This window comes from Cygnus olor, chromosome 1 (genome assembly GCF_009769625.2).
Source record: "Cygnus olor isolate bCygOlo1 chromosome 1, bCygOlo1.pri.v2, whole genome shotgun sequence".
NCBI lineage: Eukaryota > Metazoa > Chordata > Aves > Anseriformes > Anatidae > Cygnus > Cygnus olor.
Window position 1 is genome coordinate 91,798,186 of NC_049169.1, and position 16,163 is coordinate 91,814,348.

Genomic DNA, 16,163 nt, shown 5'->3' on the forward strand with positions numbered 1-16,163 from the left:
GGATATAACTCAGCCTATATTTTCCCAAGTAAAAACTAATCTGGGTTAGATACATCACCATTTGGAAGGAACACGTTCTAGGATGTGAATGGAAAAAACACACAGGACGTTACTAATAGGCCTGACCCACTTGATTTTTTAGTAACATCAGTCTTCATAATCTCATTGAACTCTAAAAACGGAGTGTTATGAAGGTGAACTGCATAAGCTTTTTTTCTTTTCTGTTAAACACGCCTGAAGTCCTCTCAATCACGTGAAACAGCCTTACAGTCCAAGGCCCATCACAGAACTTTTAAAAGGAGCAAGGTAGTAAATTATTTTCTCGATCCCACTTAGCAGTACTTGTTGTTGCATCTGCCAGGAGCTCCATTAATGCTCCCAGTGTTCCTTTGATTTTCCACTTGCTGCTTGCTAAATGCTAAAAGTAATATGCTTCTAAAATCTAACTCTTGCCAACTACAGAAGCAATGCTCCTAACTCTTTTGGTGTGCCTCACTCATCGCTTCATCTTATACCGAGGTTTTTGAAAGAGGTGAAAAGTAAAACAGAAATTAAAGCAAGGTTAAAAAGTCGTCTCAGTTTTATAATAACATGGAGATAATACCAATGAAAGAACAACTCCACAGACTTGAGCAGAGCATCCTAGAGTCTTTGTATTCCAGGTGTCACTTGGTGCAAAAGAAAAGCCACCACATCATTTTTCAGCTGGAGACAGAAGGAACGAGCTGAGCTTTTTACAATTATTGTGACAGTGGCTACAGTACTCAAACACCTCTTTTGTGTTAGACTCAGGTCTACCTAAAGCTTGCTGACATCAATCAACTTCGATGAGCGTTGGATTAGATCCACACCTGAGAATATAAGCAATTTAATTAAGGCTTTGTCAATCTCAAAAGTTTGCTCAAGAAGCAGTTGGTCATTAACTGAAGAGGATAGGTTGTTTTTTTAAACTTGCATGACTTTCCCTCCAGGACTAAAATTTTAGGTCCTTAATTTACACTTAAGGTTAATCTGTGTTTTAACAATTTCCTAATTGGCTAAGATTCTTCAGATAATGGTGAAAACAGAAGCAAAACACAGCCTTGATTAACTGAAGGGCAAATTAACTTTTCATCTGAATCCTGGAAAACTAGAAAAAGAACAGTTGGGAGAAGCAGGAAAATTTGTCTCACGAAGAGTAAGACAAGATCTGAAACACTAACTCTAAGCAGAACAAATAGCTACAGGAAAGGCACTTGGAAGTGAAAATTACAACAAATCAAGACTGGAAGGCTCAAAGGGTGGTTCCATTAAGAAACTCAATGTCAGATTAAGACTACAGGGAAGAAAGAACTTCTGAATGTCAGTTTTGTTAAAAAGGAGTACTTAAAAAAAAAAAAAGGAAGAAGGGGAAAAAAAGAAAAAGAAAAAAAGAAGAGAAGGAAATGTGACCAAGTTGTGAAAGGCTTTTTCCCCCTGAACTATGTACCTGATTGCTAAAATAGCTGCTATTTGCACTTTAAGTAGTCACCTCTACAGTGTTTTTTTCCTGATTTTTTTTTTTTTTATCAGAGATGTTTAATGGGAATCCAGGATCACCATCTACTTGCTAGAAGAATTACACCAGTAGTAGAAGAGATGCCTAGACTGCCAGTCTCTAAAACCTGTGAGCAACAGCTGAGGCTGTGATGAACTATTCTGAAACTCATGCTGGGGAGAAAAAGGAATAGACTGTAGTCAAAAGTGGAATTCAAGAACTTAATGCTTCATCATGAAAGAAATCAGTATCTAGTACATACGCAGACAGGACACAACCTATACCATCACGTATATGAAAGAATGTCTCACTTGATAGGTATGATAACCTACCACTGGCCACAGCATCTATTGAGTAACATTTCTCGTAACATGATCTGCAGTAAATCAAATGAAACATATCTCCAAAATAATTACGAAAAGAAAATTGCTGATTTACTATGTAAGTAAAACCAATCTGGAGGCAATCTGAATTTTGCTTTTCTTGTTAATCAGGGTTCTTCTCATAAACACCACTGAAGGAAGCAGATAAAAAAATACCATTGGTAAGAAAAATATCAGCAAGAAAGATGCAGAAGTGGAAGCAGCTGAGTAAGAATAGGTGGCAACACTTTTTTAACTGTAGTGAATGTGATTCAATACTCAACATTGGCAAAATTAACAGGTCACATGAAAAATCATTTCATGCTATAAAAAAAAAAATCTAAGAACAGTGAAAAAAAATTGAGAACCGTAATTTCTTATAATTCTACTAAGTCACTAAATACTTTGAGGTTCTTAAGCTTCCTAATCTGTAAAGAGATTTTTGGGTACCGTAAGACATTACAAAATTCTGTATCATGAAGTGTTATTTCATTATTGTTTTAGAAAAATTATCAAGACCATTATATTTAGTATAAAATATGGTTTAAAGTTGGTTTTGTGAATGTTCTTGTCTTTTAGCAGTGTCAGAATATTATTTTTTTTTAGCATACAAATTATTTCCACTTCATGAATATTCCTTCTGGGGCTGTAAGAGTAACTATTTTCTACCACTATCTGAAGCATAAAGAAAATTTACAACAAAAATGCAGCTGAACACACTACCACTCTTGCCTTCTTTATCCAGGCTGTAAAATGGCCATTTTGGCCCCTCAAGAACTGCTTTAAGCTACACCCTCAATTTTATCTCTTCAAAAAGCAAATATTTATCAGGGTTAATATTTTTCACATCTTGGGAGCTAATAATGAAGAGTCTTCTGGATAGAGAATCATGCCCTATTTCTCATTACTGTGTGCAAACACTGTCTAGACAACTGGTTCAGATGTAGGTGGCCCTATGTGGTCAGAGAAATTTCCCACACTCGCACTATTTGAGGAAAACACACCCAAAGCTAACAAAAGTCCTCCTTACAGAGAAGAACTACCCAGCAGATCAACACTTGTCACCAGTTTATGTCTACTTATGCAGCAAGCATCCTTATCCATGTGATCAAGAGATTTGGGGTATTCTGGGAGGTCCACATAAATACATGAACTTTGCCCTGTTACACAGACAAAATATTACAATATTCTGTAATATTACAATATTACAAAGCCTAAAAGACCATTCACAAATTTACCAAGTTTTGGTTCACGTGCCCATAAAGAAGCATCTTCATTTCTGTCTCAATATATACTTCTGTATACAAATATCTCAAGATATACTTCTGTATACAAATACTCGTGCTGGATTTTGTAGAATCACTTGCTCGCAAGCAGAAATGCTGAATATACAGCTACAGTATTTTCCAATTTTTGCAGATAAAAAGTAAAGGATTCTAGTAAAAATGCTGACATGAACTTAATGCGTTACTAATATCTTTAAAGTTACACAACTAGAAAAAAAGTACACATTTGCAAAATCATTTGATAGATCAGTGTTGTGAGTATTACTTTTCATTGATAACGTGACGGATTTCTATTCTTCAAAGACCAGCAGATATTTTACATACATTTAATACAGAAGAGAAAACCACACAGGCATTTTATGCAGGCTGTGGTAATAAAACATATCAAAGCATTTAGAAGGTATAACAAGGACACTAATTTATGAAACTTACATCATTTAAACATCTATATATATCAGTCTACATATAAAGATTCTCCAGATATCTTAGTTTAAAAATATATAATTTGGAAACAAGTATTGTTATTACCATAAGCAACTAAGATACAAAAATGTCCAATGGTTTATGTTATTTGTTTAACTAGTTTAATAACTTCAATTAATAAAAACTAGAATTAATAACACAACTGTGCTGTTAGCAAATATCAAGGAAATTTCCTAGTGAATCTCTGCGGCACTGCAGATTTCACCCTAACATTGAATAAATGTTGTAAAGTAAATGAGAAAAAAAACAGTTTGTGGTTTTAAGACAGCAACAATCAAGAACTTGCAAACAGCTGATTTTTGAAAGGAAAGTCTGTTCCTGCCAGGAAGAGAGGAGTAACTAAGCAAGTCCTTTCTCATCTTCACTGCTCTCTAACGGGAAAAAAGATGGTATCTTTTTCTCTCTGGTTCAGAGGAAGAACAGAGACAGATTCTGTTTCAAAGACAAGAATCTCAAAATCCTCTCTCTGTTTTGAGACGAGGGGTATCTAGGAACATTTTGGCAAGATTAGCAATTTCAATAGAATAATTTAACATTTATCTGTTTCTATCTACCACCCTAAGCAACACAGTCATCCTTCCTCACTCGCCCTGTAGCACTGTAAATTACTCCACCTCATCTTTTACAGAGCTGCTGACTCTTGGCAATTTCTTCCTGATCTGCTCTTCTTTTTCTGATCCAGATGATTTCTCAAACTTCCTCGCATTTCTTCAAATAAAGATCACCCTTCGCTGAATAACTGATTATGACCAAAGCCTGTCTCCCAAACTGGTGAACAGCTGAGGGAACTTGCTTTGAGACACAGCCAAGAAACTTCTGGTGTGGATGTTTAAATGCATTACCATCCCTCACACATTGATGTCTGATTGTAACAAACACTGTCTTGCAGAATGTGTTAACGTGACATCTGGACACATTTCTTTTGCCAGTGAATCAGTGTTACTTGCATCAGCATTCTCTGCCCTTTTGAAAATAAAAACACCACTCAAGTTTTTTGCCTCCTCAGAATATCAGGATTATTGGAATAGATACCTGTCTATTTGGATTGATATCTCTCCGCTCTAGTGAACTGGGAAATTAGCTGGTACCAATAGATTTGGGGGTCACTGACAGGAATTTCATCTTCTCACATCTGCACTGACTGACTACTGTCACTGCTACAAACAGCCTGGTGACTTTTAATAATCAATATGTGACCCTTCACAGGGGAAAGTAAATGCTGCCATTCTGTTTCTTTGGAGAGATCACAGAAGTAGTCAATAGAAATTATTCTTATTTCCTCCCATAAAAACATGGATAGCTTATATGACATCAACTCTGTTTAACCTGATGGTAGAGAATAATACTGATGGGATGAAAATGCATTTTACATGCCCTAACCTATGTCTGCATTTGCCTCTTACAAAGAAAGCCGTAACAATTGGGTAATATTATTCAAGCATAAGCTATACCTCCATCTAAGAATCAAGGTTGGGCAAAAGCTGAGTTGGTGCAATTATATTAGCATATTGTATCAAATTCACTGGATATGTACTGTCTCCAGAGTTTTACTTCCTACTGCCCTATGTCTTTGTAGTCACTTCGTGGGAACCACATTCAAGCCAAGAGCAAACAAATTCTTGCTATGAATGTTGTACTTTACATCCTTCTGCAGCATGAAAGCTGTCTCTGTAAGAAACATGACAGCAGACTGTACAGCTTTAGGGCTGTGACTTTACCCTGGCTGTCTTCCACAGCCACATTCAGAATTTAACTTCAGTGGTTCATGTACAGCTTAAAAGCAGTTTCTCCCAGAAGGGTTTGATGCACAGAGAGGAGCTGGATCTCTCCTTCTGTGTGTTGGACAAATCTCGAGTGTATAACCGAAGTTAATCACTAAGGCCATCAGACTGGGATACGGTAGGTTTGCATAGCCTTTCATTTTTTACTGACTAGAAACCTGTTCTGTAGTCAATTCTTTATGATCATAAAAATCACACATTTTATTTCAAAAGTAAGCTACGTGCTATTGAACATGAAATGAGAGCAAACAGACTGGAGGCCAATTCTGCCACTCTCCTGCCCTTCCACTGAAGTACGGGAGTGCTTAAGAAAGTCAGACGAGAGAAAAGACAGTACTCCTTAGGGACCTGGGACATGGTTGTCTTCCCCTTATCAAGAGAATTCCAGACTGACAGAAGTCTACCTTGACGTACCGATACAAAAAAAAAAAAAAGTTTCGGGGCAATTTCTGTTATTTAAGAGCACTGGTTGCTCGCTAAGAGGTATCAAAAAGTAAATTAAGAAAAACACTGTACATTTGCCAGCTCGCTAATAGGATCTGGTACGAATTAATTTTCTCATGCAGTGACACAACCTGAGTGATCAACTCTCCAAAATCCCAAAGGGACACATGCTGGTGAACTTCAAAGCCATAACCAATGCAGAAGCATGCACCCTCCCAACCCTGTCAAAGAGGAGACAGAGGAAAAGCATTAGCTGATCTGGTCACTGAAGAGTAAGAAACTACAGCTGGCTGGAAGGAGACTTTGCTCCCAGTCTTGCTTTCCAACATGCTTTACATCGTATCAATCTACCTGCTGCCTCCTCGTTGTCTGCAGATGAGCCCAGGCTATATTCCCTCACCTTAAAGTTTTCAGAACTGGAGTGGGAAAGGCAAGCAAAACCAAACTCAAAACTTAATCTGGCCTCGTTCCCTCTTCCTCCTGCCTTTTGCCCTTCCCAAGCAACAAACGAGATGCTCTGAACAAAATGAAAGCCAGCAGGTTTCCTTTTGATGTCTTGGTTCCACCCAAGAAAAACACACACACACATTCAAAGCAGAGGACGAGGACAGGGGTTTCACCTGATCCAGAAACTAGCTCTGGAAAGATTCATCTTAATTAATTACACCCTGCTTTGCAAGTCCAGCAGACAACATGACACATGTTACACTGTTTCCACCAATGCTGTAGAAAACAAATTAGCTGACAAAGGGGAAAAAATTGCTTTTTCATCTGTTTTCCTATTGAAATTAATTGCAAGAAATGTACTAGCATACTGGAAAAATGCTGAAGGCAATATAAAAATTTGCACATGTAGGGACCCCAACATATTTGATTTATACTTCATAACATTTTATTTTTAAATAACAAAGGTTTGCCTTGTTTTGAATGAACTGATTTACAGGCATTTTTGCTACCTCCATGTAAACTAGCTACACCTGCATATGCTAGCTACCTTTTCTATTTTTCAGGTACAGAAGTGGAACGAAATAGAAAAGTCAACTGTTTAACAGAGGTCTGAGCTTAGCGAGTCTGGACTTTCTATCCACCAGAGTAATGGACATGCAACCAAACACGGAATGGTAAGCGTCATATCAAACCACAGCTCAGTGTTTATGTAGGTGGTCACTAGGCTGACAGAGAGAGAAACACTTCTGCAAATATCTCAGGTAACAGCTTGACAGTGGTGGGACCTGCGGCAGGAAAAGGAGGTGAGGCTGAAGGACCTTAGGAAATGCCAGGCTAACGTAGTGCAGTGAGGCCTATCTCTTGGCAGCCCAGATAGCCCCGGCCCTTCCCATTCCCAAAGGAGCTCAAAAAGGAATAGAAGTGGTGACTCTGTATGTTTGAAGAAGTGGTGACTGTGTTTATGTTCCTAAAAACTGTTGAAGATGTTACTTAGCAGACTGAAATCCGTCAGGTGAAGGATCTGACCTCACTGCATTACTTCCATCAGTTATCAGGTCCTTTAACCTCACTCTGTTTTAAATGGAACAAGCCACTCGTTGCTTTTAAGCAGGCACAGTAAGTTAGCCCACAGTTTGTGAAATTTCATTTCAGAGAGCAGACATAACAAGACAACCCAGAATATTTAATTAACCTGTCTATGTATTTACGATAAAGTACAGATTCTGAAGGCAAGGCTGGTATAAGGCTCTCTGGACTACATGTGTCCATGTGGCAATAAATTTACAGTTCCAAATTAGTTTTCCAACTTACACTGCTGAGTCCTTAACTGGGAAACGCATCTATAGGGCTACAAATCTGCACTGGGAAAATCTGGCTCCGGTTATTCAAAAGCTGCAGTTCAGCTTTGGCAGATGTTTATCAAAGAAGTACAACACTTGGTACCTCGTCTGAACCCGGATGAAAGTCAAATGTTGCGACTGAAATACACAACTTGTTCAAAGCAATACCCCTGAACAACAAGGTGAAAATTACTGGCACATTTAGAGAACACTATCATCTGTAGTGATCTACTGCAATTGCCAACAACTTCTCAGAAAGACTCTAAAGTAACAAAAGTTGCAGAAGTGGGAATCTAACAACTGAGAAATTACACATTCGCAAGTAAGACTTGTCAAGCTTTCCAGCACAGAGACTTTCAAGCTTTTTTTGCCCAAAGAAAAGAAGTCCAAGAACAGAAGTCTCAGGTCACAAACAAAGAAAAAGAGACACCAAGGAACTTTTCAGTGGTTTTGTTTTTCTCCTTAGAAGAACAAAACATAAGACCTACCTAATAAACCTTATGGGTTTATTTCAACAAAACTACTTAGATGATCAATTTGTCAGTGAAAGTAAGGGCTCTTAACAACCACTCTAGACTAAATACATCTAAAGGCATATACAGTTTTCCTTCTATTTATATTTACATACAGTGTTTTTCAAGAGAGGTATAAAGAAGTCATGACTGGCTAGGAGCAAAAACATGATTATGTAAAATAGGGTATGCAAATACGTAAATTCACATGTAAAATAGCAGCTACACTGAAAAAAAAACAACAATTTAATGCAATCAGCTGACAAAACACAACTGTCTCATGTAGTATATTAGTATATAGAGCATCTATGGGTTCTCTACTTTAAACAAACCAAGTGACCTGACGAAGTCAGGTCTGAAAATCTCATGGCTGAGAAATGGTTCCTGATAAATGGGGGGGATGGTGGGGAGGGGGGCTGATGCTGAACATCTGCCATTCACACTGAATGACCTTTTTATGAAAGTGGACTTATCTATATTGAAAACTCAAGAGTCATGTTACGGCTCTCTGCATACAGCATACCCTTGGAGGTTTGATTTCAAAAGCCAGACATGGTATTGTATATTCACTGCTGACAAGAAGGCAGGCAGAGCACATTACATCGCTCTTCAAAGAGATGCTGAGTGGTAAACCGAATGCAGGAACCCCCCTGAAATGATCTGATAAATGATTTTTGTTAGTTAGTTTGGCACCAGTATGTCTGATATCTAACTCTGTGACACACAGTCTATTCAGTACATGGTATTAGATTCCTGATATTTTGTGTCAACACGAAACTTACGCTGTGACACATGCCTTTGTAGTAAAGTATGGGAGGAGAGAAAAGTCAGAGGGGAACACAATACACTTCCCAAACATGTAAGGAAATAACTGAATTGTACTGGTATTGTATGTTGCTAAAAGGCTGCCATTAGAGACAAAAAGTCACAATTCAGACTAGCAGCTCCAAGCATATCACATTGCGCTATCATTACCTAGTTTTCAAACACAATTTCCTACTCTACTAAATCCCCAAATCAGTGTTTCAAAAGATTCTTTCCTCCTCTTACAACATATCTGATGTAATTTTCACATATATTCAGCAACAAGACTACTAACGAAGGCAAGCAGAGAAAGGACAATGTTGCAGAGATTAACCTATTTCACAGAATCACCACAGAGTAATTCCGGTCACTCAGGATCTCAGGAGGTCTCCAGCCCAGCTCCCTGCTCAAAGCAGGGTCAGCCATGAGATCAGATCAGGCTGCTCAGGGTTCATTCAGGCAGATCCTGAAATCCTCCAGGGACGGAGCCTGCACAATCTCTCTAGGCAGCCTGCTCCACTACTTTCTTTTCCATGCCAGAGAACTTGCCTGCTTTGCTGCCCCTTTTCAATTTATGACCAATATCTTTCATTCTCACCCCAGGAACCTTAGCACTGGGCCTAGATATCCTTTCAGTTACCTCCTCATGTGGTGGAGGCTGCTGCCAAGTGTGTCCAAAATCACCTCCAAGCCCAAGAAATCCCACACCCTCAGCCTCCCCCCATGAAGCAGGTTCCCCACAGGAATCACTCTAGTTAATTGATGACTTTCTTGTGATGGCAGGCCCAAAACTGGATGCGGTTCTTCACATCTAAGGATTTATGTCTAAGGAGTACCAATTACAGGGAACAATCACTTGACATGGTGCTGTTCGCCTGCTAATGCATGCAAGGATATTGTTGGCCCTGATGGCACACAGCTGGTTTGTGGTCAGCTTCACCTTAGAGATTCTGATGAAAACTAAGGGAAAGAAGGCTCTGAGGGCCTCATCCTTACGTGTCCGCAGCCACTAAAGCACCTGCTCTGTGCAGGAACAGGTCCAGATTTTGCTTGTTTATTCTTTTACTGCTCATTCAGCAGCAGAAGACACTGCTCATACGGGACAGAAGAGCGGAGGAACATGTCAGAAGAATGAGAACAGCCCTTTGCTACAGCAACGTTATGCAAACATCAGCAGTGACTATCCCTGTGTTGTTGTCCGCCCCCTGGGGGAAAAAAAAAAGTAATTCTAAGTCTACTTCAGTATCAATTATATATTTCTAAGGTATTAAATCTGTGTAAATGATTGATCTGTGAAAAATGCATTTAAGCTGCCTGTAGACTTTAAAGTCTCTCACTGTTTGAATGATTTGTTTTAGCTATTTTGTGCAGTCATATACTTGGGAACATAAAAATTCAGGTATGAAGCTTCAATGGATGGCAGTGGTCACTGGATCCAGACTTATGGCAGTAATTACCCTTTCAGTGTCTCGAAATTAGTCCAAGTATTATAAGAATAATGTAATACGAACTTCCAGGCTAAGAAATATTTTGGTATTGCAGCTTACTGCAAAGCCCAGGGAAATGAAGACTGAACTGAAAAAGACTGTAATCAGTATTTCACCTCTTTTTACTTAGTTTATCTGAAGCAACCAGATGCATGAAATGAATAAAAATGTCTACTTTGCAGCATCGCAGTGAGTGTTAGAAAAATATTCACTCAAGTTAAATATTGGCAGAGGGAATTCCACTTTTGAATATACGGTAGCTTTGTAGTTACATTAAACTCAAAAGAACAAAACACAAGAAGTGCTCGATTCTTCTTTTTATTAAACAGCACAGTTTTGAATGTGAAAGTGTAAAGGAGAATAGTTACTTCACAGTTGAATCTTTCTATAAGCTAGTCTAGTATAGCGTTAGCAGAGGGCTTTCTTATTTTTCTCCTTCTCCCCAACATAATTGTTTGTGTGTGTGACAGAGCACCCCTTCTGCACCAGCCCAACAGAGCTGTCAGGTACAAGGAGTAACACTGAAAAAGACCAGTGCTTCCGTCCTTGATGCTTCTTTGGATGAGGCCTCCATTTAACCTCGTCAGCTGTATCTGCTGTAGATGACTGTCCAGAAGACAGACAGTCCCTCTCTCTTGAAAAATCAATGCAGTGCTCTCACAGGTTCTCTCTCATACCTTTTCGCTGCTTCAGTTCAGAGCCTGGGATTTTTGTCAGTACTACCACTTATTCCTTATTCTCCTTCTATGAAGGACTCTCATTTATGGTCCCATTGGATGAAAACCACAACAGGTTTTGCTCAACCAGAATTAATGCTGTCTTATATAGAGCTTGGTGTCCTAAGGAAATAAAGCTAATGTCATCATAGTTAGCTGAATATCTGTCTGCCCATCAACTGAGCGCTAATTATGTTGGCCTGAAAACACCACAAAGGTCCTTGAGACTGGTGGGTATGTATCAAGTGCTTACAATTTCCACACTTTACAAGGAAGAGGACTATGTTAGGCCCGTAATTGTTATAATTTGTTGCCCTTTGCAGAAATGAAGCTATGTCTGATTCTCACTGGAAGTGGGCCATGGTTATCATGGAGAAGATTTCAGGGTTTCAGCAGATTAAAGAGGCAGGAGGCAGACGTGAGATACACATCAGAAAGCCACAGGGAAATCAACTTCATAATTTCTTCTGCCTACCACCGAACATGCTGATTTGGAAGTATGTTAACTAATATAGTATAACCAACATGATCACAATGTACAGTTGCTTGTCCTCAGCTGTAAAGTCTGTCTTTTACAAATAGTGTTGAAAATTTTTGACAGCGAACTTGTATGGAAATTGATTTTACCCACTTCAACCTCTCATAGATTTCATTCACTCACACTCTTGCAGTCACAGACTTGGAAGTACCAAGGCACATATACTCAAATGGTATGGCCAGGACCTCTTGTGTGCAACGTAAATAATACAAGATGCTGGATACCACATCCTTTTTATGTCTCAGGGGTGGTTCTTACTTTACAGCAGTGAACTGGTTTGAAGACGAATCTTCCTCGTCTGTCAGGAGACAACAGTCACAACACTGTCCTTTGCTTCAAAATGTTGCTTACTCCATCCTCCATAAATCCTAGGACAGACTGCTACTCAGTTTCTCCTTGTTTGTTTGAAATGTATATTTTTCGCCTCATAAGATAAAAAGAAAGTCACATAGGTGTTATGCTGCAACCCTATTGCCACCAGAAGATACTGTGTACTGATTGGTCATCTATGTTGAGGTCTCAGAGTGCAAGCCTTCTGGTCTCAATATAAAGCACATTCTTCAATTTTATTACTAGAAAGGGCATGCTGAAGGCAGTATCCTTGAACTACATCCGGCATTAACATGACAGGCTGTTCTTACAGTCCCCGTTCTGGTCTTTCTTTTGGTGCTTTCACTAACACACAAGTACATGCAGCACCTCCACTCATACTTCATTCACACAACCTTCATAAATCTAATAAAATTCAAAGTATTAAGATTGAAGTGCAAAATGTACCTTCCAAGTTCACATAACTTATGAAGTAACCAAGACTTGTTCCTTTTGAAAACAGTATTTGTTACATTTATGGTACTTTGAGGGTCTGAATAACACTGCAGGTGTGCAAGGGTTAGTTCTGACAGATGGCTTCTTTTTAAAACCCCAGTACCAGAAGCTGCACCTTCATTCTCTCCTGGATACACATGGAGGAACTTTAAAATCTCTTCCACACCAGACATATACAAAGGCCCAATACTCAAAATACATCGGTACCTGCATTTATGGTAGTTACCTGCAGTGTCAAGATGGAAAACCCTCCATGCTCACTAGATCTACATGCAGATGGCTTTTCTGCGTCTAGGAAAGGTAAAAGTCAATCCTCTCATCGTCAGTGTTAATGAAATACACAACCATTATAACTTAACAGATTTCCATTGGCTCTTTACTTTGTACTACTACTTAATAAGCATGTGATGATCAGTACACTTGAAAAGACTTATGGTAATAGTTAAGGCACAAAACCCTTCAAGCATTTATGACACATTGTTTCCATGGTTTTTGTCTACTTTTTAGAACTGCCTCTAGAACTTGCATCTAGACCCTGAAAGGCTGATTAGTTCAATTAAGCTAATGAAGAAAAAAAATAATACTTATCTCAACCTTCACTTGACATTAACAAAAGTGTTTACATGGCACAGTTCCTGGCTTTCCTAGCCAACAGAGCCTCTGCAACACAACCGATTAATTAAATAGTGCTGAGAAGTTAACACTGAAGGTTACTGATTAATTGTATGTTAGAGCTGTCTAATCAAGTACCCAAGGCAATAAACAAATACAAAGATAAATTATACCATGATTAACACAATTATTTATAGTTTTATTTTTAACTACTTGCTTGCCACATGGCATACTTCCACCTGAATAAGCAAAAGGAGGAGGGCAGCTCAGGATCACCTACTGAATTTCCCAGCTGGCTATTATAGCTGTTCTCCCTGTGAAGTGAAATAAATTATTATTAATCCTACTCCATGCATGGCCATCATGCAAGCATATATGCTGAATGCGCAGCCATACATTTATTTATCATGTATTTTTTAGTACTACTGCTTGCTAATTCATGTCTCCAAGGGCTTAATTCGGCACTGCAAACAGCTGCTAGCCCTCATTAAGAGAAAGCAAGCAATCGACTCTAAACACTACATTATTATTAAGAGGACAAGATTCAGACCTAGAGACGATCGATAGCTTTTTCTCTGATACTCAAGTTCTTCTGTCTAACAGTGAATCTCTTGCCTTTTAGGGATCTTTGTCTCAATATCTGTGTTTCAGTCATAGGCCCGAAACTGCAACGCTTCTCCATCTGTTAAGGTTATTTTCACGGCCTCCTCTGAATCACCACATAACTCAGTTCTTCATTTGACAATACCAAGACATGAATACTAAAATTTGCCTCCACACCACACTTTTTCTAACTTGTGTAATCCACATGCACCACAAAGTAAATATTTTCCATGTATGCACTGGTGCAAGTTCGTTTACTTTTATCATGGTTCAGACAGACCTTTTGAAGAAAATGCTCCAAGGAGGGCTCTGAAAGAAGGAAACTCCATGACAATGAGTTTCCCTACGTCACTGAAAACAGAAGCTTGCCTCCTCCAAAAAACGTCATTGATCTCCTCCTAAATCTGCCAACCCTGGCTGCTTTGTACAATGAGGTCAATAAGAAGATTCTGTTGTGTTCACCATCTACCTCTCTGAAAATAAGTTAAATACATATCAGAGATACATAGAATATCCTGAGCTGGAAGGGACCCACAAGGAGTGGGTCCCTTGTGGGACCCATTGAGTCCAACTCTTGATTCCACGGGGGGCAATTTAAAAGTTAAATCATGTACCTAAGCGCATTAGATTTAAAAAAAAAAAAGTGTCTCATAAAAGGCAATAATTAATGAGAAAGTCCAACTGCATTCACCCATCCCCAGGTAATTTCCCCAGAATTTTCACTGTGCCACGGAAAGATTTATTAGTCATTTTAATAGGCAGAATCCTTTGTCAGTCTGCTCAAAACACAGTTGTTACAACAGTCCAAATATTTACTCTTCCTGTGCTTCTCTTTTGTTATAAGCCATTGTATATGCAATATAACCACGATCAAATCTCCCATTAAACCTCTCAGCTATGAGCAAAACAGTTCAAACTTCCCCTCTGTATCTAAACAGACCCATCTCCCATTTATATCACACTAGCTTTAAAGGACTTCCTACCACAGGATGAAGAGAGAAGAGGCTCAACTCCACATCCTCTACACATCTTCCACAGCTGGCAATGAGACCCCACAGAGAGCCACGAACCCCCCTTTTTCTGTACTGCTGATACACAGGAGAGCTGGCAGCTATAGCATGCTCATCTTCCCACACCCCGAAACACCTGCTATTTGAAGCTGCTTGTGGCAGGGGCTGAAATTATAGCAGCCTCAGGAAGAGTAGATTAAGTTGCAGGCAAAAGGTCAAAGGCTGATTGATGTCACCACTGCACACTGTAAATACATATATAGATATACATTAAGATTTGGTCAATTTACATTGATATAAGTCACAAATTTTGTATCCATGCCATGGTCTTTTATTTTTTTCTTTCATTTTAAAATTACATTTAGATTTATTTATTTATTTTTTTAATGTTGTTGCAATTGCAATCAATCAAGATCAACAACCCCAACCCTTATCTCTTGAATTATGGATTCTGTGACAGTACATATTATACATTCAAAAAATCTGTCTTTCCTTGTTTCCAAAAGTGGTTAATTATATAACACTGGAGAACTGTTTTTAGGAAGGTTAATTTTCATAAGAACCTTTCAACGTGCAATAGCTTGTTGCCTTTAGAAAATAATGTTCATACAGCAGAAAATAGCACTGGGAACATCAAAAGAACATCTAGCCTAACAGACTGTTTCCCAATATTGTAAAGATGGAGCTCATGCACCAACATTTCTCCAACCGCAGGCTCACAAACCCACTGTTTGACCCATGTGAACAGAGCTGTCTTCAGCAACCTGAATCTCCAAGCATGATCAGTGTGTGCACTCTCAGGCAGTTTTAGAAAGGCTTGAATCTGGAGCACCTGATCTGCACACAGTAACATACATGCAACCGATCTTCAACAACTGTTAATGCTCATTAAAACAAGCTTATTAAGTCAACCAAAATGTAGGCAACAGTTACTTGTAAAAGATGCTGCTACAACAGAAATAAATCAATCCTCTGTCATTTAAAACAACAACAACAAAACACTATGTTTGCTTCAAGTCCAAATGCAGAGTTTAATGCTTGTTTTCTTACTTTGTCTCTCAAATTGATTTACTAGAGGTACTTGTATCTTTAGTCTCTAACACAGTTTGTGCAATGGCTACTATTGTACTGCAAGGTTAAACTGGTTTACTTTGACACAGAAAGGTAAGCTCATTGTGTAGAAATCAAAACTACTTGCTTCTTCCTGTAATCATGCAGCAATTTATATTTCAATTCTTTAAAACATGCTAAGAGAAAAAAAAGAGCATTGTTACTTATCTTCCAGGTTTCTATGGCTAAAACTACACTCCTCCACTTTCTCCCATCATTTCTGGATGCTGTTTCAACAGTACAATTCATCCACTCAGCTTCCCACTTAATTTGTCAAAGATTATTTC

At 38.7% G+C, this 16,163-nt stretch overlaps 1 protein-coding gene and 1 long non-coding RNA gene across 4 annotated transcripts in view; both read right to left on the bottom strand.

Moving 5' to 3' along the window:
- The window catches only part of ALCAM (activated leukocyte cell adhesion molecule), a 117,152-nt gene that overhangs the window by 62,910 nt on the left and 38,079 nt on the right, over positions 1-16,163 (bottom strand). The gene's annotated exons all lie outside the window — the stretch shown is intronic.
- On the bottom strand, positions 10,995-13,026 carry LOC121075808. Its single transcript, XR_005823168.1, has 2 exons — positions 12,768-13,026; positions 10,995-12,140 (listed from the first exon to the last, which is right to left on the bottom strand). It is a non-coding gene; the product is annotated as an uncharacterized LOC121075808 (long non-coding RNA).